The sequence below is a fragment of the Anas acuta genome, chromosome 15 (assembly GCF_963932015.1).
Source record: "Anas acuta chromosome 15, bAnaAcu1.1, whole genome shotgun sequence".
Classification (NCBI taxonomy): Eukaryota; Metazoa; Chordata; class Aves; order Anseriformes; family Anatidae; genus Anas; species Anas acuta.
The window spans coordinates 16,692,206-16,716,360 of NC_088993.1; the positions used below are offsets into that span (position 1 = coordinate 16,692,206).

The window sequence follows — 24,155 nt, forward strand, 5'->3', positions numbered from 1 at the left end:
CTCTCGCAGCCCCGCGCCCCGCAGACAGACTCCACCTCCCGCAACAAGCGCCTCGCGCCGGCTTGGCAGCGCCGCTGCTTCTGGCAGCCCCCTCCCGAACAGCCTCAAAACGTGTCTGACAGATCCAGGGTGAGCTCTGGTCCCAAAAAGGGATGAGAGGAGGGGGCCGGCAGGATCCACATCAGCTCTGCTGCCCGCGTTGTGCCCTTCCTGTGGGTGCCGCTTGGCCAGAAACAGGTGGGAGAAGGGGATGGGGCTGAGCATCGCCCTCGGTGCTGTGTTGGAGAGCCAGGTTGTGCACTTCAAGCCCTTCTGGATGGAGGAGGGAGGTCAGGGCATGTCCTTGTCCCAACTGGTAGCCCAGCGGGTTGCCCTGGTGCCCACTGAGCCTGCCCAGGGCTCCTGGCTGGCAGGAGGGATGCTCGGAGGGACAGCGCTGGCTTGCCAAGCCCTGGTGTGCTGGGGAGTGAAGCATCTTTAAAAAAAATAATAATAATAAATTGCTCCCTTTCAACATTTCAGCAGGGAACTGAAATTTTAGCGGTGGGGGAAAATGGAAGAAAAATTTGTCAGTGGGGATGCCGGTGAGTCGCTCGGCTCCTCTGTCCTCCCCCAGCACAGAGCAAGAGGGGATTGCTCCACAACTGCAGTTTTCACCCAAAGAAATTAAAACAAACAAACAAACAAAAAGGGAGAAGAAAGAAAGAACACTTGGCCGTGTTTTTCATGGTTCCCTTCCCCCTCCTTTTTTGATCGTCTCTGTCTTGTCCAAGCCTGGTAGAGGCCGACAAGTGAGGATCTCACCCGTCCTTTCAAAGTAGCGGGGAGGAAGAAAGCAGCCTTTGTGAAGGGGTTTCTGAACTTCTCTGTTCTGGGAAGGTTGGAAATAGCACAAAAACATCCTTTCTCACTATATTGTGTCGCTTCCAGCTCTAAGCTCCACCATGACCCAGATGTTTAGATGCTGATGCTGAAAAGGAAAAATAAGAGCTACGAGAGAAAGCCAAGAGAGGGGGGTCGCTGTGTGAAATTCGCTTCTAGAAACCTGCTCTGGGTTGGGTAGGATGCTTTCTTTTAGGATCAGGAAAAAGAATTAGTGAAGGAGATTGAGACGTTGTGAATCAGTCTGAACTCAGTGGGTACCGCGGTGACTGTTAGGCCAACTGCACACCTCCCTCCATGCAGCTGTGTAGGGTGCTGTAGGACACTGCACAGTCAGCCTTGAACGTGGTCAGGATTTGTTTCTATCAGGAATTTTTGCTGCCTTTTGATCCAATTCTCCTCTTTTCACCCCTGTGTTTTGAAGTGCCGTTTTCCTGCCCTTGGTGCGAGTGCATCATTTTGCTTTTAAAGTTATCTTTATTCAGAAGGAGGGAGCTGTTTAGGTGGATGTAGGGAATAGCTGGTACTGCACACTTGGTTGGACAAGGAAAGTTAAGTGTGAAACTCTTCTGTATTGTCTCTTTCCTCTCTCTAGGGCAGCAAACCCTGTGTTGGGGTGGCAGTAGGAGCAGGAGATGGACACCGTGCTCACCCACAGGCCAGGCACGTGCCAGGTGGGTGTCCCCGTGTCCCCCGCAGGAGCCATCCCCGGGTCTGTCCCCAGGGTGTGAGTGATGCTTGTTGCTTTGGGGTGATGCCTTGTGGCTCTGTGACTGCTGGGAAAATCCCACGCTTTGCTCCTGTGCAGGCTGCTGGGGGCAGGGAGATGGGTGCAGCAGGGAGGGTGACATGGTCAGCACCCAACGTGGGCTGTGTGGGGACAGGGAGGATCCATGGATGTGAAGGTGACCCCAATTTTCTCCAGTGATGTGCCCTAAATTATGCTGCACTTCTGCCCATCCCTAAGCTTGCTCGGATGTTCTCCTGCTCACGGCGGGTCCCTGCAGCCACAGTGTCCCCATGCACCCCCCTCACCATTCCCCAACCCTTGCTGGACAGGAGAGCGGTCAGAGACCCGGCTCCCGCCCTCCCTTTCCCCCAGTCGTGCTTAATTCAATTTGCTGCTCCCCAAACGGCTTCCCATAGTTTGACCATTAACAAATGGACTTGGCCAGAGGCCCCGGGGACCATTTGCATGATAAACCTTCTGCCGCGGCGCGCGCGCCAGCCCCGGGCACCAGCGAGCCACGAGGGCCCTGCCAGCAGCCCCGCGGTCGGCACGCCAAGGAGAGGTGCCAAATCTCAGCCAGCCCGTGCCAATTCGGAGAGAAAGGGGCGAGGGAGCTGCACACAAAGAGCGGTTTATAGCCCGGCCGGGCACCTGACACTGGGAGGAGGGAGGGCTGGGACGTGCTTAGCCCTGATAATCCCCGGGTTGAGTTTAATATATATATATATACTTTTTTTTTTTTTTAATCAAAAGCACAGCAACAGCTGGGGCCGAGGCTTTCCAGGAGATGAACTCATGAACAACTGTTCAAAATAACTTTATTCGTACTGCTATTAGATCAGTCCACTGGGGAGCAACCAATTATTTTTGATTACTCGAGGCAGATAAGGCTGGGGTAGAGCCGAGAACCACGCGCTGCAAGGGAGAGGGGCTGGAGGGAGGCACCTCCTGGCTCACGCACGCTGGCTGCGATCTCCCTGGCAGGGTGAGGGCCCCCAGCCCCTGTGGGAGCCCCCAGCCCCTGTGGGAGCCCCCAGCACATTGGGTTTGAGGGTTTTGCACAAGGCTTTGCAGGTGTGCGTGGTGTGGGCATGAAGGAGGCACAGGTGTGCTGCAGGCAGGCAGGTGGGGTTGTTTGCAGGCAGGTGTGTGTTGTTTCCACCTACAAACCAATTAACGGTGATGCTGCTGAGCTCATTAGCCTGCCTGTGGCTGGCCCATCCACCTTGTTTGCTAGCCCCCAGCATGCAGACAGCCCAGTGGAGCACAGGGATTGAGCAGGGCAGGTCCTGTCCCAGCAGCTGAAACAAGCTGTGCCTGGTCTTGGTGCAGCAGTGCCAGCAGGAGTCAGCATGGGCAAGGAAATGAGACGCTTCCAAATAATTTACCACCCTCTGCTTGCACGAAATCCATTTGCACGGTGGGTGAGGAGCAGAAAAGGGGGATTGGGGTCCCTTTGTGCTGCTCCGAGGCACAGAGCCGGGCTGCTTGGGGTGCAGGACCTGTGCAAGCTCCGCACTGCCCCAGGGTTGGATTGGGCTGGATGTTTCCATCTCTTCCCTTACTGGGCTGGGCTGGGCGTTGCCCATCACCCAGTGGGCACCAGTATGGGGTGGCTGGGCCGGTGGCATCCCGCTGTCCCTGCCCCAAGCCTTTGACTTTCCAGATTTTGCTGTGCTTGGTCGCTCGCCCTGCCTTCATCCCTCGGGTGCTCGGGGTTAAAGTGCATTCAGTCAGCTGAGGCCAGTGCTCACCATTTCTGCTTTCCAGCATGACATCAAGCAAACCTGAGTGTGCGAGCTGCTAGCCAGCAGAACGGTCTCCCAGGGGAAGGAAAGGTGGAAGCTGAGACGCTGAAAACTGGGCTGCAGGGAACAGCCTGCACTGGCCAGGAGACAGACTGCATGATCTAATAGGTCTTTTCCATTTCTCGCTCCTGTGATTCAAGAAGTCCTGTCGCTGGGGATTTTTTAAAAATAGACTGGATGAAACACAAGACGGTGGATGGACAGATCGGTCCTGCCTTGGCCGGGGGACAGGTTGGTCTAACAGGACTTTTCCATCGCTCTGTTCCATGATTAGTCAAGACAAGAGGAGAAAAAGGAAACTGATAAACTCTGGATGGAATTACTGTTGTGTTTGCCTTAGTCAGGTTATTATAATCCTGACATCATGTCTTGAAAAGAAGACTGGAAATAAATCTCTAGCAGATAGGATCTGCTTGCGGGGGATGAGGGGTGCGCGGGGCTGCGGGGGGGCAGGAGTCAACCACCGCTGGGTCCCCCTGCCCAAAAAGCCTCCTCTGGGCTCCCAGCCCTGCAGAGGGAGCAGGTGGCTTCCAGGAGAGACCTCGCTCCTTCTTCTGCCTGTGCTTTCCTGCCAGAAGCACCTCTGTGGGGGTGGCACAGGTGCCTTCGGGGTGTAAATTGGGGTTTTTGGTCCCTCTGCTGCTATGGGTGGGTGCGAGCCCCAGGGTGAGGCTGCCCCAAGCTGTGTCAGAGCCCACAGAGCCCCGGTCCTTACTGACCACAAAGGTCCTGGTGGAAATCACCGTTTCAGGGAGACAAATGAAATATTCTCCCTTTTTTTCCCTAGCAGGTCTCCACGAATGGCAGGTCTCAGTCTGGAACTGATTTGACTCCAGTCACCAGAGCCGCTGCTACCAGGGATTTTGTAAGAATCTGCAAGGCCTTTAATCTCTTCCCCTACAAATAGGTATGATGTAAAACCCAAATCCTGACCACCTCGTGGTTACAAGTTCCTGCAAGAGCCAGGAGCATGAGCCCCGGGGTCCTGGCCAAATTCCAGCGTGGGAATTCGCCTCTGCCCCTGGGTTCCTGCAGCATCAGCTCCGCACTGCTCACTGCCAGGGCCAGGCTGCATCCTCACAGCAGCCCCTGTGCTGTGGTGCTATGCCCCAGGAAAAATGCATTATTATTTTTTTTTTGTATTTGTTTTGTTTTTCTCATTTAGCTTGTTTAGCGAGTTCGTTTTGTTTGGTCTGTGGAAACACGCTCCACTGCTCTCCTGCCACCAGCCCTTCGTGGAGCTGCATCCCTGTGCTCCTAGGGCTGCTTCTCATCATTCTGATGCCAAATCCCCATCCAGCTCACACCTGCAAAGGAGAAATCCAGAGCAGGACAGGCAGCCCTGCTGCACCCTGCCAAGGTCTGGCCACCTCCAGCCCAGAAACTGTCCTGGCTAATTCCGACCTGGCACAGGGCCGAGTGTTTACGGGTTGAAACATGAAAAAAGGTAGATTTTTTATTATTATTTATTATTTTATTTTTTAATTATTTTTTTTAATTTAGTTCTACCTGTTGCATGAGGTGGAGCACTGCAGCCTGCACCCAGCACCATGGGAAGCTGAAGATTGTGCAGGGAGATCCTCACTCTGCCACCAGCTTTGGGCTCCTGGCAGGCAGCAGTGCCCTCTAGTGCGGCTGCACCTGCTTGGCTTTGGGCTTTTTTCTTGGATTTTGGAGTTTTGTTGTTGCTGTGGTGGTGGTGTTTTTTTGTTTCTTTTAATAAGGGTCATCATCACATCTGATTTTAATTTTTTTTTCCCCCTGACCCACTGGAGCTCTGCAAACGCCTCTCCTGGCACCATGCCCCAGGGAGCTGTGAGCATCCCTGCACCACGCCACGACCTCATGAGCACCCCCCGGGAGGGTCACCTGCCTCATGTCCCTTCTCTAGCTCAGAACCGTGCCTGGGGATGACAGGGATGTGGCAAGCAATGGATTCATGGTCCCTGTGCTCTCCTGCCCGGGGTGACAGGGAGGTCTCCACGAGGAATTTCGGTGCAGATGTTTAATAACAGCAGGACACGTGAAGTCTTGTTCGCCTTCACGGCTATCGGTGCTGCTCAGCCACGCACACGGTTGTTTTCCTTGGCTCTGACAGAGAAACGCGCTCCTCGAGGACTTTTCATTAAGCAAAAATTTATGAGAGAGGATGAAAATCGTGTTTTACTGTCTGAGGGCTCAGTCAGTGCTGTTTCTTCAGACGTTTTAGTAATTCGTCTTGGCAAGGACCTAGAAAATGTCTCCAGTGGAACAGAAATTTCCCTTGGACGCTTGGAGTCGCTCGCATCGGCCGGTCCCGTCCCCAGCGTGGACCGCTGCCCGGATTAACGACCTGCCCCCCCGGGAGCCGAAACAAAAGCGAAACACCTCGCAATTTATGTCCAGTGAAAAATAACGTGCGCATGATGTAAAGCGTTATTGGGATTTGATGCTAATTTTAGTGGTCACCTTGGCTGCGTTTGAGGAAGTTGCCGGCGCTGCCAAGAGCAAATTTACCTGATGATGAATGAGGAATCGGAGCATAAAATAAATAAATATCAGCAACACCTTTTTTTTTTCCCTGCTTTTTTGGCAGGTTGGTGTCATCCAAGGTCACACATTTGTGCATTAGGAGAACTACTGCCAGAGCTTAGCGCTTTAAAGTCATTTCTGAGTGAAGAGCAGCATCTTTAAGGGCTGAGTCTTAAAAAAAGAGTCCAAAATATTCTCCCAAAAAATTCTTGCCATTGGCTAGGTTTGCACATAAGGTGTTAATCTTCTTCCCTCCTTGTGTTCCTTCTTAGGCTTGGAAGCAGCTTGCCATGAATTTCTGCAAAAATTCCTTGTTTTCCTCCTTGAATCCAGGGCTGAAAGCACCCACGGCAGCCCCGACCTGGAGAGGGGCAGGGCAGGGTGTCCTGCAGGGGAGGAGGTCGGGCCACGGAGTGCCCCTTGTTCTCCTCTCCATGGGAAGACCTCTTGAAACTTTGGTTTTCTGTGCTCTAAATGGAGAAAAGGAGGGTTTTCTGTTTGTTTTTCAACAAATCGCAACAAGCAGGAAAATCTTTTGTTTCCATCAGCGCTTTTCTCAGACAGAGCCCGTGTCCCAGCCAGCTCCTGGCACGAACTCAGGGCTGGAGCCAGGCTCCGGCAAAGCAAACAGCACATCCCAGGGCTGCCTGAAGCACCCCGAGGAATTTCAGCTCCCCGCTGAGGTGCCCTGCCACTGTCGGAGGACAGACCCAGGACCTGGGGGAAATCCAGCCATCCCAACCTTTTTTTGTGATTTCTTTTATTACTTTGTCCTCCCACAGCAAACCAGGAGGGAGGTCAGGAAGAACAAGCGTTTTCAGGCTCCCGGCACTGCGACGACAGAAAGCAGACCTCTGAGCGCTTGCCCCTCTGCGAGCTTCCAAAAACCAGTGCAAGCCCTGGGCAAGTCACAGCTACAGAAGGGCTTGCAAGCAAAACCAACACGAGCCTTCCTGCATGACCCCTGCTCCTGGGGTTCAGAGGGCAGCAAGTGTCACTGCCCTGGCTCCCAAGCTGTTGCTAATTACTGAAAGCATCTCTAATAAACCAGGAAGCTCCCCCGTTAGAAACCACGAGCCTTATTTGCGTGTAGTACCAAGCATTCTGTGGTTTCGGAGATGGCCTTTCCAGATTTGCTTTTTTTTTTAATTTAGTTTTGTTTATTTTTATTATTTTATTTGTTATTTTTTTCTTCCCAAAGAGGATGCGGGAAGGGGATGTGTAAGGCTGCCGAAATAATGCAGCCTGTGCAGGGAGGGGACGTTTGCGTTGTGTTAAGCAGGTTCCTCAGTGGGGACGAGGCACGGCTGAATTTATAGCAACCCTCAGAAGAGAATGATAAATGGAAGCTGTAATTTTTACTGGGGAGGGGGACAGATCATGGGTGAGGGAACAAAATAATAAAAAAAGCATAAATTAGAAGCGCGGCTTGACGGCTGGGAGCCGAAAGTGTTTGGCTCGTATATAATGTGCGTTTCTCGTGGAACATGATCCAGCCCAGCGCATGGAAATTACCTGCAAAAAGACTTTCTATTAAGTCATATTACTGTGAACTCTCTCTACAAGGGCTCCGAGGACGGGTGCCCCGAGAGGCGCTGCTGCTCCTTGCTTCCTGCTGCTCCTGACCCACATCCTACAACAACCGCCCGCCCTCAGCTGGTCTGCACGGCGCTGCTCCGTTTTGGCACATCCATATATTTAATATAGTCAGGATGAAAGTCAGAGAGCAGGGCCAGCACACCTTTTAAGCCCAATACAAGCCCAGTGGGACACCCTGTCGTTCTCCTTTCTCTCCTTAGGAGAGGTTTGGATGGTCTGGGGGCAGCTGCTTGTTCTTGCACCCATCCAGCATAGATGGGTGCTGGTCCCCATCCTATTCCAAGTGCCCAGGGGTATGGGGCAATGCTCTGCCTCTTGGAGCCACTGTTTTTTAACCAGGAAAAAATGCAATGTGCCATGAAGCAGCGCTGCGGGTGGCTCCAGGACCCTCCATCACCAGGAGAGTGCAGGAACATCACTGCCAGGACGTGGGAATGTCACTGCTGGGACACAGGAACATCACTGCCAGGATGAGCAGCTCAGAGGATGTGGTGTGTGCCCCTGCCCATCCCAATGCCAGCAGTTTGGCTGCTCACAGACCCTTCAGATCTGGGTGCCACTGGGATGTGCACGACCTGCAGCAAAGTCATCTGCAAAGCCTTGCCTCGGAGAGAAGTGTTAAACCAGGACAGCTCCTCCATGCAGGGAGGGTGGCGGGGGGCAGCCTGGAGGAAGGCAGGAACCAGAGGCTTTGGTGGACCCACAGGAGAAACAGCAGAGTTGAACGGAGTGACTCTGGGTCTGTCTGATCAAATAACCGGAGTGGGAAGGGGCCGAGCATCTTTCCATGACACATTTCCACCCTCCACACGTTCTCGAGGAGCAGCAGCCTCACAGCGCCCCAGACTTCCCAAGTCTCGTCCTGACAGCCAAGTTTGTCCCTAAACCTGACCGGTTTCTTTGGGTTTGAGTCCATCTACCAATCCCTTTTTGATGCCAGAAGTGCTTCCCTGAGCCAAATTTCCCTGGTAATTGTCCTTTGGATTAGTTTGGAAAATTGCATAAGCCCTGGGTTAGAGCTGGCTGCGTCTCTCATCCGAGTGCCTAAGGCTTCATGGGGCAAAGACTAAAGAGCTGTGAAATGCAGAGATATAACAGATGTTGACATGTAGTGAAAATACTAGACGCAGGAGCCTAAGATAATAAATCTGAAAAATTAACACGTAGGAGAACGAAAAAAGGAGCAATATGTTTTGGTAATCATTCTGAACTGCTGAACCCTTCTCCTGCAGTTCAAAAATCTCTGGTATTAAGCAGATGTCATTCAACCAATGATTAACACATTACCGAATTTCTCCAGTCGTTTAATAAAAGTTTTACATAACATGCAGGTAATTGCTTCCAAATGTCAAGGTAACAATGTGGGCTTCTATGGATGGCATTGTTTCCAGCGTCAGGTGAAAACCCCTCTCGGTGCCGTGCTATCAGGCGAGGTCCCGCTGCGAAGACCCCGCGCCTGGCCAGCTGCTTTTCCCGTCACTCCTCCTACAGCAGAAACAAAGAGACAGTCGGGGAAGATGAAAAGCCTTCGATCTGGTCATGTTTTCTTCCCTTTGAATGTCTGTGCAGGCAGCAAACAGGCCTCGTGCTCCAAAAAGGAGGCACAGACACGTCTTCTCTGTGATTTTATATTTTTTTTATTTTTTTCCTTTTTTTTTTTTCGCTGCTGGATGCAGGTAGGTAGTGGAGAAGAGCAGGGTACATGGGATGTCCTGGCAGCAGGGGTGGGTGATGCTTCCAGGCAGCCCACAGGCTCACAGCCACCCAGCCCATTTCTGCAGCAGCTCTCTCCCCATTCCTGAGCCCACCCTGAGCTCAAAACCCGAATTTACCCACCGTGGGAGCAGGGAAATGTTCATCCCAACCAGGTTATTTGCCTGAGAGCTGTCCCCGTGTACAGCCGGGGGTCTCAGCACCACTGCAGGGTCTCGCTTGTTATTTCAGCATCACTCCCAGCGAGGTGTGAGAGTGATGGATGCCCGGGGACGGGGGAGCCTGACAGGCTGCAAACTGTGTGCAGACTCTGCGAATTGCTGGCCGGTGGCTTTCCAGGCTGCAAATTAGCTTCCTAAATTGTAGCTGGAGAACAGGATACTGCGAAAACAACCGATCTGTCGCGAGATGCATCCTGTGTTTGTCAGAGGCCAGTGTAGCTCTGTTGAGAACAGCAAGGGGTGGCTGTCCAAGGTGCGTGTAGATGCCACAGCTTTGACATGATGCTGGCTTTTAGGAAACCTTTAAGTGTTTTGTCCTGGCACGGCAGGTGGCACACACTCCTAACACACTGCTAACCAGCATCTGCATCGGATCTCGCTGCTGCTGAGACGGGCAGGGCTGAGAGAGCAGGATTGTCCCCGATCTTGTGAGCAGAGGAGTCCTGTCCCAGGTGCAGTGCTCTGTGCCAGACCCGCAGGGATACAGCCAGGTATGTATATTTGTAGATAGGAATGTTTCATCATTGAAGTCATCTGGCTTTTTTTTTTTTATCATTTCCACATCAACTTTTATCTTGAATTAAAAGCCAGCTCTTTTTGGCACTTTTTCAGTGTTTTTATGAAGGCGTAACGACCACCCCTTGCCCACCTCACCCCATGGCCTTCAGCTGATCTAACTCATCCCATCCCACAGCCCCCAACCTCCGGGGAGCGAGGACAGGCCAGGTGGTCCCAGCGATGGGAGCAGGATGGGGAGAAAGGGGCGAAGGCAGGGTAGAGCTGGCGGAAAGGGCTGTTTTGCTGCCCTGACCCTCTGGGGGTGCTGGTATTGCTGACACGGGCACGGGATGGGCACAGTGCAGCTCCTACCTGGCTGCAGAGCGGCCCCGGCCCTTCTGCCAGCCATCAGGGAGCAGGGTGGGAAGGCCTGGCAGGAGGGCTTTACATTGCTCTGTACTGAAAAGCAATACCTGCTGAGATTAAACCGCTTGGCCTCCTTCCCCCGGTCTCCAAGGCAAACATAGACGGTTCTATTCATACCCACAAGAAATACATATTTCAGCATTTGGTTCTTTTTTTTTTTGTGCGTGCGCTTTGTTTTATCTAGCGCCACGGAGCTTGGATGTCTCTTTCAACTCATATTGTGCTTTGGATGCGGCCTCTCCTATTCAGCCCTCTTGCTGCCTTCATAAAGCATAACAGCAGCAGTTGTTTTTCCCCTGGAGCAGGGGCTGCTGTAAACCCACGGGAACCTTCTTGCTGAAAGGGGACAGAGCATCCAGGATGCTGCCATGGCCATTTCCACAGCTGCCCTGTACCCTGGGCAGATTGGCTTTCCCAAATCTGCACGGAAAGCAACAAATTGTCCTATAAAAATTACTTTCTTAATTCCTATTTTTCTAAGGAGACAGGCCCAGCTTGTAAACTTGGGACTGACATTTCCTCCTCCTCAAATGGGCAGCCGAGTCCATGACAGAAGCCGTGGCACTGACATCTCACAGGGGTCTTCAGATTCTGCCCCTCTCCCTCCCTAAATACACACTTGAAGCCTCTTTTCCTGGCTGTGGGAAGTGCATCCCAGGAGCTTACCTAAGACCCCACCTTGTGCAACCCCTCAGCAGCTGTCAGACAGCAGAAAACCACGCAAGGACATTTCTACTGATCATCCAGCTGAGAAGGGACAAGAGCTGTGGGCCCAAGTGCCAGCACTGAGTCCTTGCCCCACACCTTGTGGCAATGTGTTGCCCTTGAACCTTGGGCTGGGAATTGTGGATTTTAAGGCATTTGAAATCTGTGTCTGAAATCTGTGACTCGTCTCATGCCCTAACCTTAGAGAAGGGACATTTTGGGGTGGGGTGGCCAAATGAATGAACAAGAGCAGCTGTGTGGGACCTGCACCGCTGCCTGGGGACAGCACCTGGGGTCCATGCCCGAAAATGCCCATCCCGGCTCCAGCTCCCACCAGCTATCAGTGGGGTCAGTTAATGCCAATGCACCCATCATCCGAGACAGCTGAAGGTCTGGTTCTTCATGCCCAGGTGAGCACCCAAACCTCTTCTTTTTTAAAATACACCCATTTCTATTTGTCTGGGGCTGCATGTCGCATGAAAGTGCGCCCAAGGCTGCTCTGATTCTTGCCGCCAGCTTGCAGAGGGGCAGCTGAGGGATGGCCAGCACCATCCCCACTAATGGGCTGCCAGTCCTGCCCTCCAGGCAGCCAGGGAGGAGGCAGACGAGGCTCCAGCCCCACACGTCTCAGCTGTGCAGAGCACCGAAGACAAATGAACTGCAGGAAGCATTTCCTCTGCCGAAGGCTCGCACTCGGGAGGTTTCTGTTCACAGCGTAGGTCAAGAGTTGAAAAACGAAGAAGAAAGGAAAACAGATAGGAAGATCCATCTTCCCCTGTAAAATCCCCAGAGCGGGGGGCACTGGGAAGTCATTTTTCACTGAGCTCAGAGCTGTTTCTGGCCCTTCAGCAGACGTTATTCTCTGCTCAGACCTCATGTTTTGGGACATCCTCATGGGTGTGGGAAGAGCTGGCTCGGGGGTGAACACGGTGCTGGGAGCAGCCCAGGTCAGGCAAGGCAGGTCAGGTCCAGCCCCAAAACGGGCCTTATAAAACGTTCCTTGTAGTGCCTTGGGATGAGGGAGGAATTTTCCCTGCAGGAGGATTGTCCTGGGCTTTCCGGGTGAAATACACTTTGCACCTTCCTCTTTGCACGACGCTGCTTTGGGGCAATGGGGCCACAGCTCCACACACGCTGGCAGCTCAGTTCCTCAGCATGCAAACATTTTCCAACAGCTAGGGCTGAGAGGCAAGGAGAAATGAGGGGCTTGGATTTGCCAGCATTAACGCACAGGTTAAGAGGGACAGCTTTTAACGGGGAACAACCTCTGCAACAAGAGGAAGGAGAATTTCAGTACGGTTGAAGCACATCTAAATAAAATTCCTTTCTGGAAGGAATTCAAGAAAATTATTTTCCTTCTGTGTTTCTGTCTCTCTTCTTCTGGCTTATAAAAACACCTTGGCTTGGATATTACATCAACTCTGCCTTTTATTAAAAACCCCTGCTCCAGTTGTGCAGATCTCATGCTGTTACATGAAAGTAAAATTTTATGACCAGAAGCTGAAATTAGGAAGGAAACTTTTTTTGTTGTTGTCATGGGCTGGATGCTGTGGGTAGTCACGGGGGCCTGTTTATTTTTGTTGTTCCTGAAAGGCAGCCAGCCCTGGGGCTCGGCACTCGGGGCTTTTTGGGGTGTTTGCTCCAAGCAGGTGCTGGCAGAGGGCAGCTGCGCCCTGGGCCGTGCGAGGGGCTGGGTGCTGGCCTCCATCACGGCTCTTGTCACCTTCAAGTGAGCAGGGTTTTGTGTTTTTTTGCCATTTTTCACCTTAAAGGTGGTACTTCTGGTCGTCCGTGAATTCCTCCCTCCCCTGATAAAAAAATAATATGTATATAAGGGCCAAAATAATGTTTTGAAGGTGAGGCCACTCCACCAGCCGGGTGGTGGCTCAGAGCTGGGGACCTTTGCAGCACAGCTTCAGCCTCAGCACCCCGGGGATGAGAGGACACCTCGGGGGACTTCAGGCCTCGAGGACAATCCCTGCATGCAGCCAGCTGGGAATGGGGCTGGGCTGTCCGGAGACACCGTGGCGGGGATGGGGGCTGCAGGTCAGGCCCAGTGGCCCCTCCGTTTCCTTCCAGCCCCAACGTCTGCGCAGCCGACTGCTGCCCTGGGAAGATTTACGGAGCAGCAGTAAGTATTTCACCAGCTCTTTATTAATAACGCGGCAATAAAAAAGGTGCAGCCTTTCTTCCCAAGGACTCGCAGAGCCCCTAATAATCCAAGGAGGGATTTGGCTCCCCCCCCGGTAGATGGCTCACCGGTGGGCATGCTTTACGGCCCCTTTGTTGGAGAGGGGCTGTCCCCCAGCATCAAAGTGCGAACTGAGGCTCGGTGATGGGCTACCCCATAAATCTCTCCTCCCTAATCCTTTCCTTTCTACCATTTGCAAACTGGGGGAGGTGGGGGTGGACTGGACGAGGCAGGCCGGTTTTAACCCTTTGTGCTTTGGGGGAATCTTCTCCTCCTGAGCAGAGGAACGGGGTGTGTGAGAGGAGGACTGGTGTGTAGCCACCTCGTAGCAGCAGGTAGTTGTGTTCTGCAATTAAACCCCAAATGACAGCTTAAAGAGCTCCTTTGGAAGTTTAATAAGCCCACCACTGTATATAAGAAATAAATCTGGCTGCATTACAATCATTTCCAACTACTTAAGCAATAAATGCAGAGCTCTGCTCCTATTCACCCATTACGTGGGTAGGGTTGCTTCATTCCTCGCTTGGTTTCCAGGTTTGGGTTTCCAGAGAAGGACCCAGCCCCAAATTCAGAGACAAATCAACACTGCGGAGACTACAGGCCTGTGGCAGGGAGGTGGGGTGATCCGGGGCTTTGGTTTGGGGCCACCTTGGATCTGGGGCCGAAACTAAACCTTGAGGAAACCGAGTCAAATCCCAAAATCTCCTTTTGCTTTGTGGCTGGTGATGTGTGGGGCTCTGGAAAGATGTGTGGCATCCTGGCTACTCGGCGCTGACCTTAGAGGCAGAGGATCTGGGTGAAGAGCAAGGGGAAGGACGGTGATTTTGGTCTGCAAGTGTTTGTGCAAATGGCTTGTCCAAGGGCAGGTTTTACAGGCGGGACTGTCACTGTCATGTTGTGACACCAAAACACTTCTTGGTGGCTTTCTGCCCTCCCCGTGCCCACTGGAGGTGGGATCAGGTATAAGGGCCATCGTTGGCCACCTCATGCAAAGTCTGCTGGCAGACCTTGTGCAGCCTTCAAGCTGCCACACGGAGCTTCCCAACCTCTCCTGGCCCTGTTACCCAAAATCTGCCCAGCGAGGGGCACCTCCGTGCCCAAGAGAAGTGGGAACCATCCCAGAGCAGGATGGAGCCACAAAGGGCTGCTGCAAGCACCTCATCACCTGCTCCCTGCAGCTGCCGATGTCTCCATCCTCCAGGCGCTGCGAGGGTTGAAAAATGAACTCTGTGTCCGCTTTATCATAAAAGATCCCGGGCTTTTTAAGCCCAGCTTTATAAACAGTGATGAAAGGTCCTGCAACGGGCAGAGGTCTGCTTTTGAAATTGAACAAATTGTCGTTTTATGGTTCCCGTGTGGTGGGGGGGCTGTAAATCTCCCAGCATTTAACGCATCTGTTCTTTTCCAACCACGCTACCAACATCTCGAGGAGGAGAGGGAGAAATATCTGACATTTCCTGACATCGGCTGCTCTCACGGCCCCCGGGAGCTCCTCGGGAAAGTTTTTAAAGTAATATTTATGGATGATCATGGTGAATCAGGGCCTGAAAGGTACAGAGACAGGACTGGTGTTCATTAACATTTGGAAACTGTGCACTGAGGATTTCCCTGCGGAGGGGCAAAAGGAATGGAGTGAAAGTGAAATAGCTTTCGAGGTAATCCAGGTCTTTCTGAAAATTATTGTCGTTGGTAAAAATCAGAACCGTATTTTGGATGAAGGGAAAAAAAATACATTTTGGGGATGGTTTCCCTTAAAATGCTTTTCTTTCTAAAAGTCCATAACGAGTTCCTTAGCAAAGACATTTGTTCTTACTGATATATGGATACACGGTTGGTTTTGGTCTTTGTTCATACTCGTCTCCATATTAAAACAACAGTATATCTGCTCCAGCTAATTGCCTAGGAATAGCTTCCATTTGATATTTTTTGATATCCCTCGTTGCCACAAACCATTTAGTTCCCACTTGATAAAAACGTCCTTAAAGCGTTGCTCTCACGCTGGCTTTCACGTGATGTTCTCCGAGGTGAACTTCCACGCCTCAGTAAATAACAGATCTTTGACGGAGACTTGTAAAATCCCTCGGCGGTTACTCAGCATTAATTACTCGGGTTTTATGAACAGGAAAACTATGCACCGGAGGACGGCCGGTTTGGTAGAGCACGAGTAGAATCAGGTCCGGGGGTTTCGGCTTTCAGTGCGTTTTCCTAAGGGCAACAGCGGTGCCCTTGTAAGTCAGTTAAAAGCCTCCCCACAGCCCTGACTGATAACACGGAGTCCCTAGAGGTGAGCCAGCGTTTGTCCTTAATGTATTTATGTAAAGTATCTTTGGAAGGATTTATTCAAATGAATGCAGGGAGGAGATAAGGCCACACGTGTCCTTTGAGCTGGCTGTTTCTTTCAGCACAATGCCTTGGGGCTTATCTGAGTGTACCTAAAATCAGAATTAGCCAGAGAGGGAGAAAATTAGGGGATATTGGCAAAACAACATACAGATTGCTCCATAATCCCCAGGGTTTGAATTTCTTGGGACTCCTGTTGTGTCCCTGCACATCCTGCTCCCAGCAAGGACCACATCTCACCTCTGCAGCACACCGAGTGGTGGCATCTCTGGTGGTCCTGTGTGGGGCCATCGGCAGCCCTGCAAGCACAATCCTTCAGCTAGGAACTGCTCCTGGCTCTCTGCTCAGCTCCGTGAGCTTGGCACAAGGTGAGGAGCTCAGCCTGGGGCCCCGGGGAGGCGGCAGGGAAGCAGAGGAGGGATGCTGTGCCTGCTGCATGGAGCTGCAGCTGCTCTGCCCCATCCCCTGGGAGCAGGGTGGGTTTGGGGCACGAAGCCACGATGAGTTCAGCAGCAGCACGATGACTCCCAGCACCCAGCCGACCCTTGCAAAATGCCACCAAGCTGCTGCTCATAGCCCAGAGCTGGATTGTTACCACAGGCAGCAAAAAATGGTGGTGTTTTTTTTTGTTGTTTTTTTGCTTTTCAGTGACTTCATGAATCCAAGACACTGCCAATTCTCTATCATCCGCGGCATTTAAAATGTCAACACCTCCCTCCCAAATGGAAATGGAGTTAAAGGTCCTGTGCTAGCCTGTGCCCCTTGCTCTGCTCCTCCTGAAGGACTTCATAGCAAGCAGCCAAATCCTGCCCCTCTCTGTCTCTGCTGAGCTGAATTGTGCTTGCACAGTGCTGGGGCCTTGCCGAACTGCAACCAAGTTCAGGCTGCAGCAAGCTGCCCCCTGCCTGTCCATCCCCAGGGTATTTGACCCCATGGTAGGTGCCGTAGCTCATTGCTTCCATGTCTTCTTCCTTCCATGTCTTCCCAGCATCTCCCTCTTAAAAAGAAGCCTCCATCTCTCCCCCTTGCTTCCTTTTTGCTGAGGCTCTGCTTGGAACTTGCGTAAAGCTTGCCCAAAAATAACACTGGCCGCTCTCCCAGCTGTGGGCGTCGTGACTTCTGTGCAGGGAAGGCTGCGCTCTCATTCGCTTTGTGGCAGATTTCGGTCAGCGTTGGCCCCCCTCCATCCTTGCTGGTACCAAATTTACAAGGTTCCTCCTTCCAAGCCTTTCACTCTTCTCCTGGGCTTACCTTTGCCTCGCTGAGGCCTCGTCTCTGGGAAGCCGCAGCGTTTTCTTGGCGCGGCCACCTGCGAAATGTGGCACAGACAAACCAATAAAACCAGCCAATAAACCCCGCGACGCTTCTTTCCTCTGCTGCAAGTGGCCAAGGCAGCGCCGCTTCCTTTGGGATGACATTACAGCGCAGCAGAGAGGATGAGACTCGGATCCTTTCCTATTTGGTTCCCGGCCATTGGATAATTTTTCCACCGGTGCAAGAAGAGGAATTATTTTAAAGGGAAAATAGTTACAGAGACAACTGCCGCGGGTGCTGGAGGGTCAGCCTGGGGTCCCTGCTCTGGTACTAGCCTCTTGGGCAGTGGTTGCTCATCAAAACTGGAGTGAGAGCCACAGGCCTGATGCCCAGCTGACGCTAATTAGTCAAACTCTTATCATTTTAATGAGCTTGACATGCAAAGATCACCTGCGCTGGTAGCTCACTTACATGCTCCTGGCAAGAAGCACAATAAAGAGAAGAAGTGTGCTTTGTCCCTCTCAGAAATCCTTCCTCCTTCTCAAAGAGGCCAGCCGGTGCCTTTTGGGGTGGGGGGAAGCCTGCTGCTGGCCACAGCCCTGCTGGGGACAGGGGACATCCCCCGAGGGATGCAGGCAGAGGCAGCAAGGGACTAGCCCTGTGCCCTGGTCCAGCCCTTGGCTCTGCCCTGCATTCATTTAAAATGCTGTGAAGTGAGAGGGATGGGGTGGGGAATGCTGTCTAAAACTTGTTCAGAGCCTTTGTTGGATAAATCCCCATGGTATTTAACTTAAAGGAGCTGACACCAGTATGAACCATGCCAGCACCACCAGCTCTTGAACACGTCCTACCAACTGCCTGCAGGGCTCTTGCTTTCTTATTTAAAGCAAAGACTAAAAGCAGCTACAACTGCTTAAGACCTCTGTGCAAAAAGAACACTTTTTTCATCTTTTCACTGCAGTAGGAAATAGCATCTGCTAGAAGAATCTGGGACGGACAGCACACAGAGCCTCGTCTGCCGGCCCCGCAGGCTGCGGAGAGCCAGGGCAGAGGGAGAAGGGAAATAAAGGAAAGACTTCCAGGAAAGGGAAGAAGACATCCCTGTATTTACAACTGTGTACCTGTGCTTAAGCAAAGTCCCCAAAATGCTACTGGAACACAACATCAGGCTGCTTTGTAGTAAAGTGAGCTCCGTGAGGTTGTGCGTCTGCTCGTGAGCCTCAGCTGACGAGTGACAGCTCTGAAGAGGCAGGAAAGTGGTCAGGAGTAAGCATGAAGCATGTAAGATTGCAGAATTCAAAAGGATAAACATTATTTGATACCTTATTTATAGGGCACCACAGGGGAAAGGTAAAGGTTTCAGAAAAGAAAGAAGCACTTTAATTTTATCTGGAGATTTTCCAACAATAAAATCTAATCCATCATTCTCTCAGTGTGACTGCTCTTAATGAAAATTTAGAGGCTGTGACTGAAATTTAGAATTCACAGGGGATACTATTAGGAAGATGTCTAGCAGCTATGCAAAACCTGTTATATCATAGCCCCTGCCAAAGGCCGGGGGAAGAGTGGGGTGTGAAGCGGACAGCTTTGAATTCGGCGTGCCGAGGCCGAGCGACGCCGAGCCTTCCTCGCCGGGTGGCAGGGGGACTGCCGGGGCTGGCAGGGCTCATCCCGGGGCTCAGCACACTGGGGCTCAGCAGCCAGGCCTTGTTTCCTATTTATGACTTGGTCTGAGACCCTCCAGGTTTGTTTTGTGCCGCACAGCCTGGGTTGCTGGTGGTTATTTCAGACGTGCACTGCCCGGGAAGCATGAGGACAGAGCATGGAAGGAGCCCGAGGGGAAGGCTGGCCGTCTCTAATCGTTCCCAATCCTCTGCACTTTATTTTTAATCAAAGCAGATCACTAGGCTGTTTCCAATAGTTTTTAATGGGCAAAAAGGAGCTTCGATTATAAAGACAATAATGGTAAATTATTTAAGGGCCTGGATGTACATCATGAATCAGTTTAATACCAAAGTCACTGCCAATTACCCAACTGATTCAAAATGAGACTCCATCACAAAATGTTAAATCACAGGATAAATCTGTCCTAGGAAGGGCTTTAGTAATCAAAATTCTCTCAAAGCAGAAAAACCTTTTCTAAAAGCAGGGGGAAAAAAGGGTTACAGCTTAAGCCAGACATTATATAGTAATGCCAGATGTTAAACAGTTGACTTAAATTATTGGCAGCTATCAAATGCAAGATACTAATACTACTGGTTGCAGAGCTATGCCACCAAGTTTGCAATCTGTGGAATGGGCTTAAATATTCCTTTAATTTTCTGCCTATGGATAATAAGCAATTTGGATTAGCTTCCGCAGAATAATAACCTCCTAATTCTCAGCAGATGAGTCTAAGCCTTCTGCAACATCAAAAAACCAAGGCTGTGCTTAATATGTAACCTTTAATGGCATATGTTTTTAAATTATATGACTCCACTGGACACGTGTAATTAAGCCCAAGAAATGCTTATAACCGCTCTGCTTGCCTTGCAGACAGGAGAAGGCACCTACGTTGTCCCAAATGCGGAACAAAACTAAAAATCTGTTCATGGATTGATACTCAAAGGAAAATGCTGATCTGCACCCCAAATTGGCCATTAAAACACCCATGTATGCAGTCCCATATGTCCTGGGCATCCTGCAGCAGCCCCCACCGTGGTGTCCATCCCTAGCTGAAGGGATGGGGTCCTGGGGATGGCCTCGTCCCCCGTGCTGCTCAGTCTCGTATCCTTGTCCCGTGTTTTGTTCTCACCCTGCACTGGGCTCCGGGATGCATTACAAATAAATGAAGCAGCCATAGCCAGACCTGTTTTCCAGCCGTTTGCTCATCGATGTGCGTTGTGCAAATTATAAAAGCTCCCCAGCATGGCCGCAAGCCTACACGTCCCGTGAGCTTTTGTTTTGTCTTAATTCATTCTTTTTCTTTCCTTCCCTGAAAAAGAGCTGCAGGCACTTGTGAGCTGGGCACGCTCCTGGTGCTGCACCACGGGAAGGTCCCTGCGGGGGGCTGGAGGTGGGTGGGACGGCGGCGAGGAAAGGGTCAAAACATCCTTCTGGCTGTGAGCAAAGGAGGAATGTTGGCAGGGGAAGCCTTGCCACAGGAATAAGAGGTTGTCCTGGCTGTTCGGATTACTCCACATGGGGTGAGTAAAACTGTCGGTCGGACTGAAGCGTCTGCTATACAAAGGGGAATAAAAACTCATTAAAGGTCTAAAAGGAAACTCTATTAAAATACCAAATATAAAACGGAGGAGACTCGATCACCCCAGTGCTAGAGAAGTGTCAGAGCTTGAACGAACCTGGCTTTTTTTTTTTTTTTTTTTTTTTCCCTGAAAGCAGAGGAAATGTGTTTTGTGGAAAGCCAGGTGGGATGAGGGGCAGGTAGGGTGTCAAAGAGCACTGATAATATTTCAGGGTCTCGTTAGGAGCCTGGAATACGAAGGGGATTTATTCAGTTTTCGGCAGGGAAGAGAGTGCTAGCAGATTTTTGAAGGCTTTCCAATGCGGTTCATGTTCATCTGTTTCTTAAATCGCGAGCTGCTGGCTGCCGTGGAGGGGAGCATCTCCACCTCCTCTGTCCCCACCCCGCTGCCGGCACCGACTCAGCGCCAGTGCATCCCTGTGGTCCCCCTGCCCTGGCCCGCTGGGGTCCCCCCAAAAACCAACAAACCAGACCGCTTTTACAGGGCCCGAAATACCCCGGGAGCGGTCCTTCTCACGGCATCTCATTTCTGCTTTATTTGATCTTGGGGAAGGGAAGAAATTACGATGGGAAGGAGCTAACCGAACTGTTTTCTTCCAAGCATGAAAACACCGGGTCAGCCTGTGAGTGCTGGAAGAAGGGAGCCTGGCTTCCAACACACTCGTTCCTCGTGCCTGATGGGCTTAAAAACCAGTGTTAGGGCTGTCCCCCTTTGTAGGGGACACTACTCTGCTGGCTTCTCCTGTGTGGAGAGACCGGTGGCACACAGGCATGAATGCTACCAAGGCTTCTCCACGGATGGGGAATTTTGTCCCACCTCTTCCCAGATTTGAAGGTTTTGGATCACGGTTGAATTCAGGAAAGGCATAAACAGAGGGTTCCTCTCTCACACACACATAACTCTTATCACAACATTTTTGGGACTTCTACCTGCCATCCATTTGGTTGAAATCAGCACCAGAGTTCAGTAATTACCAGGGCTGCACTCATACATGGGCTGTCACCACATGAATCTCATTTCCTCACAAGACCAGGGTTCAAGGAAAAGCTTGGTCTGGTTTAGACAGAGGTACAGAGCAGCTAACGTGTGTTTCCCTTGCTCTGGTACCATTCTTTTTCTCCTGCACAGTGAGGCTTGTTTTTCTTTTCAGCGCTCCCTCTTGGATCCCGGCTTTTGGAGAGCAAGGATGGCTCCCTCCCACCTCGGTGACTTCTGGACACGAAGAGGGCCCGTCATTCACTCAGGCACACATTATAACCACGTAAGCCTCGTTTCCGTACGAAACCCGAGCAGCACTGCTGCCACACAACAGACGACACTTCGTCAGCCCATTGCAATGCGCTCGGAGGCACTTCAAAGATCAAGGGGAGGGGGGGACCGCCTTCAAGTCACCGCGGAAAGTTTGCCCGTAACAGAGGCGACGGCTCTGCCGAGACGCCAAAGGTAGCTGGAAATGACCGCAAGCCTTTTCCCAGCAGCTCCGTTAGGAGAATCTCTTTCACAGCTCTAGCACTGAACATCCTTTTCGGGGCCAACGAGCGCGAGGCAGGAGTCAGCTGGCGGTGCCGGCACGGATCTGCGGCACCTTGCTCGGGCGCAGCAGGCTGATGGATTAGCACTCGCCCGAGGGGAATTGTAGGTTTCAATCCTCTGAGCCTTTTCCAGCCGACTGATCTATCCCAAGCCTTTCATCGGATACAAATGGGCCTTTGACTTTCAACAGAATGAAGCAGCAGTAAATATAAATGGGACGTGAATATATATATATATATATTTGGAATGGATGTTTTAATGGTCTGTTTGCTCTACAGCTCTGCTGTTGCGGTCAGAGAGGAATTCTACCTCTATTTCAGGAGCCAGTGGTAGAAATCCATTCCCCTAGTCCCCAGCAGCCCACTCCCATTGAGCTGAAGTCTTCTGCATCTTCAGTTAAACCTTGACCTGGTCCAGACTGCTCCATTCCTCCCTTAAGGTTTCACTTCCCAGCCTGCTGCTAATTGTTGCCTATATTCCACTTCTTTATTTTGAGGCTACCAGTTGTTCCCAAATATACACCTATATAAATCTTTATTCCCATTCCAGGCACTGACAAACACAAGCCCTTGCTGTGCTAAGCCCCAGCAAGCAGCAGAACAAGGTTCCTGCTGCCTTTGCACAGAAAGGGCAGGGGCAAGTGCACAGCAAAGCAGTCGGTGCTCTGAAGGGATGGGGAAGCTGCTTCTCTCATGTGCAACAATAAGAAGAGAATATGGTTGCATTTCCAGGTGTGTTGGAATTGAAATGCACTGAATACCAGCCTAAATCAGGGGTATTATACAGTCCTGTCGCTGTGGCCGTGGGAGTTCACCCAATGCTTTCTCATTGTTCTGCCTTGGCACAGGATGGAGAGTTGAGTCTGGCTTATGGGCTCAAGGAGCAGGAGAGCTGTCTCTTCACCCAAAACACAAAAGTCACTGACCTATGAGATGAAGACCATAAAGCAGAAGCCTGTGGTGTCAGTCCCAGACCTCAAGCTCTGCTAGGTCTGGGCATGAAACGCTGCGTGGCAAAGCAGACTGAGCTGAGGCGATACAAAATTTAACCAACATACTTTACACCCACACCACTAAAAATAGGACGCCGACGCCAACTCTTCATCTGGAAAGAGAGGAAACACCAGTGTTGCTGTGTTTTGGATGAAACACAGCGCTGAGTCCTGACCATATTTGGCCATAAGATCATCTCCCAGGACTTCTGCATGAGAGCGGAGTTTTCAGAAAAATTCTGCTGGCCAAGTGCCAGTTCTGCCTTTATTATTTCTCCTTGCTATCTCAATACTTCATTTCATCACCTAAATTGCTGTGTTGAGTTACTTTGGGCTGTTAAAACGCTGTCATGCTACAGAGGCAACTATGTGAGGGAAATGATGGCTCTGCAGAAAGTGCTCCACGCAGCTGAAATCGGGCCACCTATTTAGGTGTCGGGTTTAAATTTTTCATTGTAAGCACAGAAACTTGAAACACTTTGCCCAAATGTGTTGAAAGCTATGAAGACATTAAAGATTATCCATAGAATAAATATTCATTTGCAGGAAGGCATTTTTAATGCATTAATATTTCAAGCAGCATGTTGAAACGTGTGCAGCCTCTTACAGAAAAAAGGTAATCATATTCCAAGTGTTGTTTCAATAATTTTTATTATTAACAATACCAGAAAAGTACCACATTTTTATGAATTGACAGCAGTTTCAGCTTAAATTAAAATACTTCCTAGGTTTTCCTTGTACTATTAACTACTAGTAATGAAAAATTTCCATTCCATGGGTATTAGTCCTCAAATGCTCTCCTAAAAGGTTCTGTAATACCTTCCGTTTGCTGATAATTTTTAACCAACAGTACTGTTATGCTTGTGCTGAAAACATGAAAAGTGTCCTTATTTCATTCACAATTACCCCGTCCACTTTTTCCCATAGAAAAGGCGATTATTTTGCCAACAGCTTATGAATATATTGCAGCTTTACATCTTCAGCTTCCTGTGTATCAGAATTTCCACTTTTGAGGCACTTTTGGTCCCACCGGCTGATGCTTGCCGGGGCCTCAGTGTGGAGCTCTGGTACCATCTAGTGTTCCTGGGAAATCCCAAACATCTGCTGGATGTGGACATCTTGCTCATCACCTGCTGGGTTTGCAGTAGGAGAAATCTACCATGGGATTTTTCCAGAGGAAAAAAAAAATAAATTTGGTGATGCCCAAAGCAGCAAAGCTCCATGAGCAGCTGCCGTGATGGTGGATGCTGGGCCTGGCTGGAAGGGAAGCGACTTTTTCACTGTGTGTGTGGTGTTTGGGGCCACATCTGCGGGGTTCAGTCACGGAGACCCCCAAAAGGAGACACCACGGGTGTCTTCAAATATAAAGTAAGAAAATTAGATCCCAAAGGAGGCTGCCATGAGGCGTGAGAGGCGGCCTCTCCCTTCCCTCACACAGCACCTCGCACACCACAGGGCCCTGCAGGATCACACCCTGCCATAATTCCTGTTCCCCCCCCCCCCATTTG

General features: G+C 51.0%; 1 long non-coding RNA gene across 2 annotated transcripts; it reads left to right on the forward strand.

Annotated features, from left to right (window-relative positions):
- Nucleotides 1-2,494: 2,494 nt before the first annotated feature.
- Nucleotides 2,495-8,813, forward strand: LOC137864610 (uncharacterized). 2 transcript variants are annotated; one of them, XR_011101571.1, is made up of 4 exons: nt 2,495-3,032; nt 3,279-3,651; nt 4,208-4,327; nt 5,196-8,813. It is a non-coding gene; the product is annotated as an uncharacterized lncRNA (long non-coding RNA). The 2 variants fall into 2 exon arrangements; XR_011101570.1 differs by having other exon boundaries at nt 2,545-3,032; nt 3,383-3,651.
- The last annotated feature ends 15,342 nt before the right edge of the window (nt 8,814-24,155 follow it).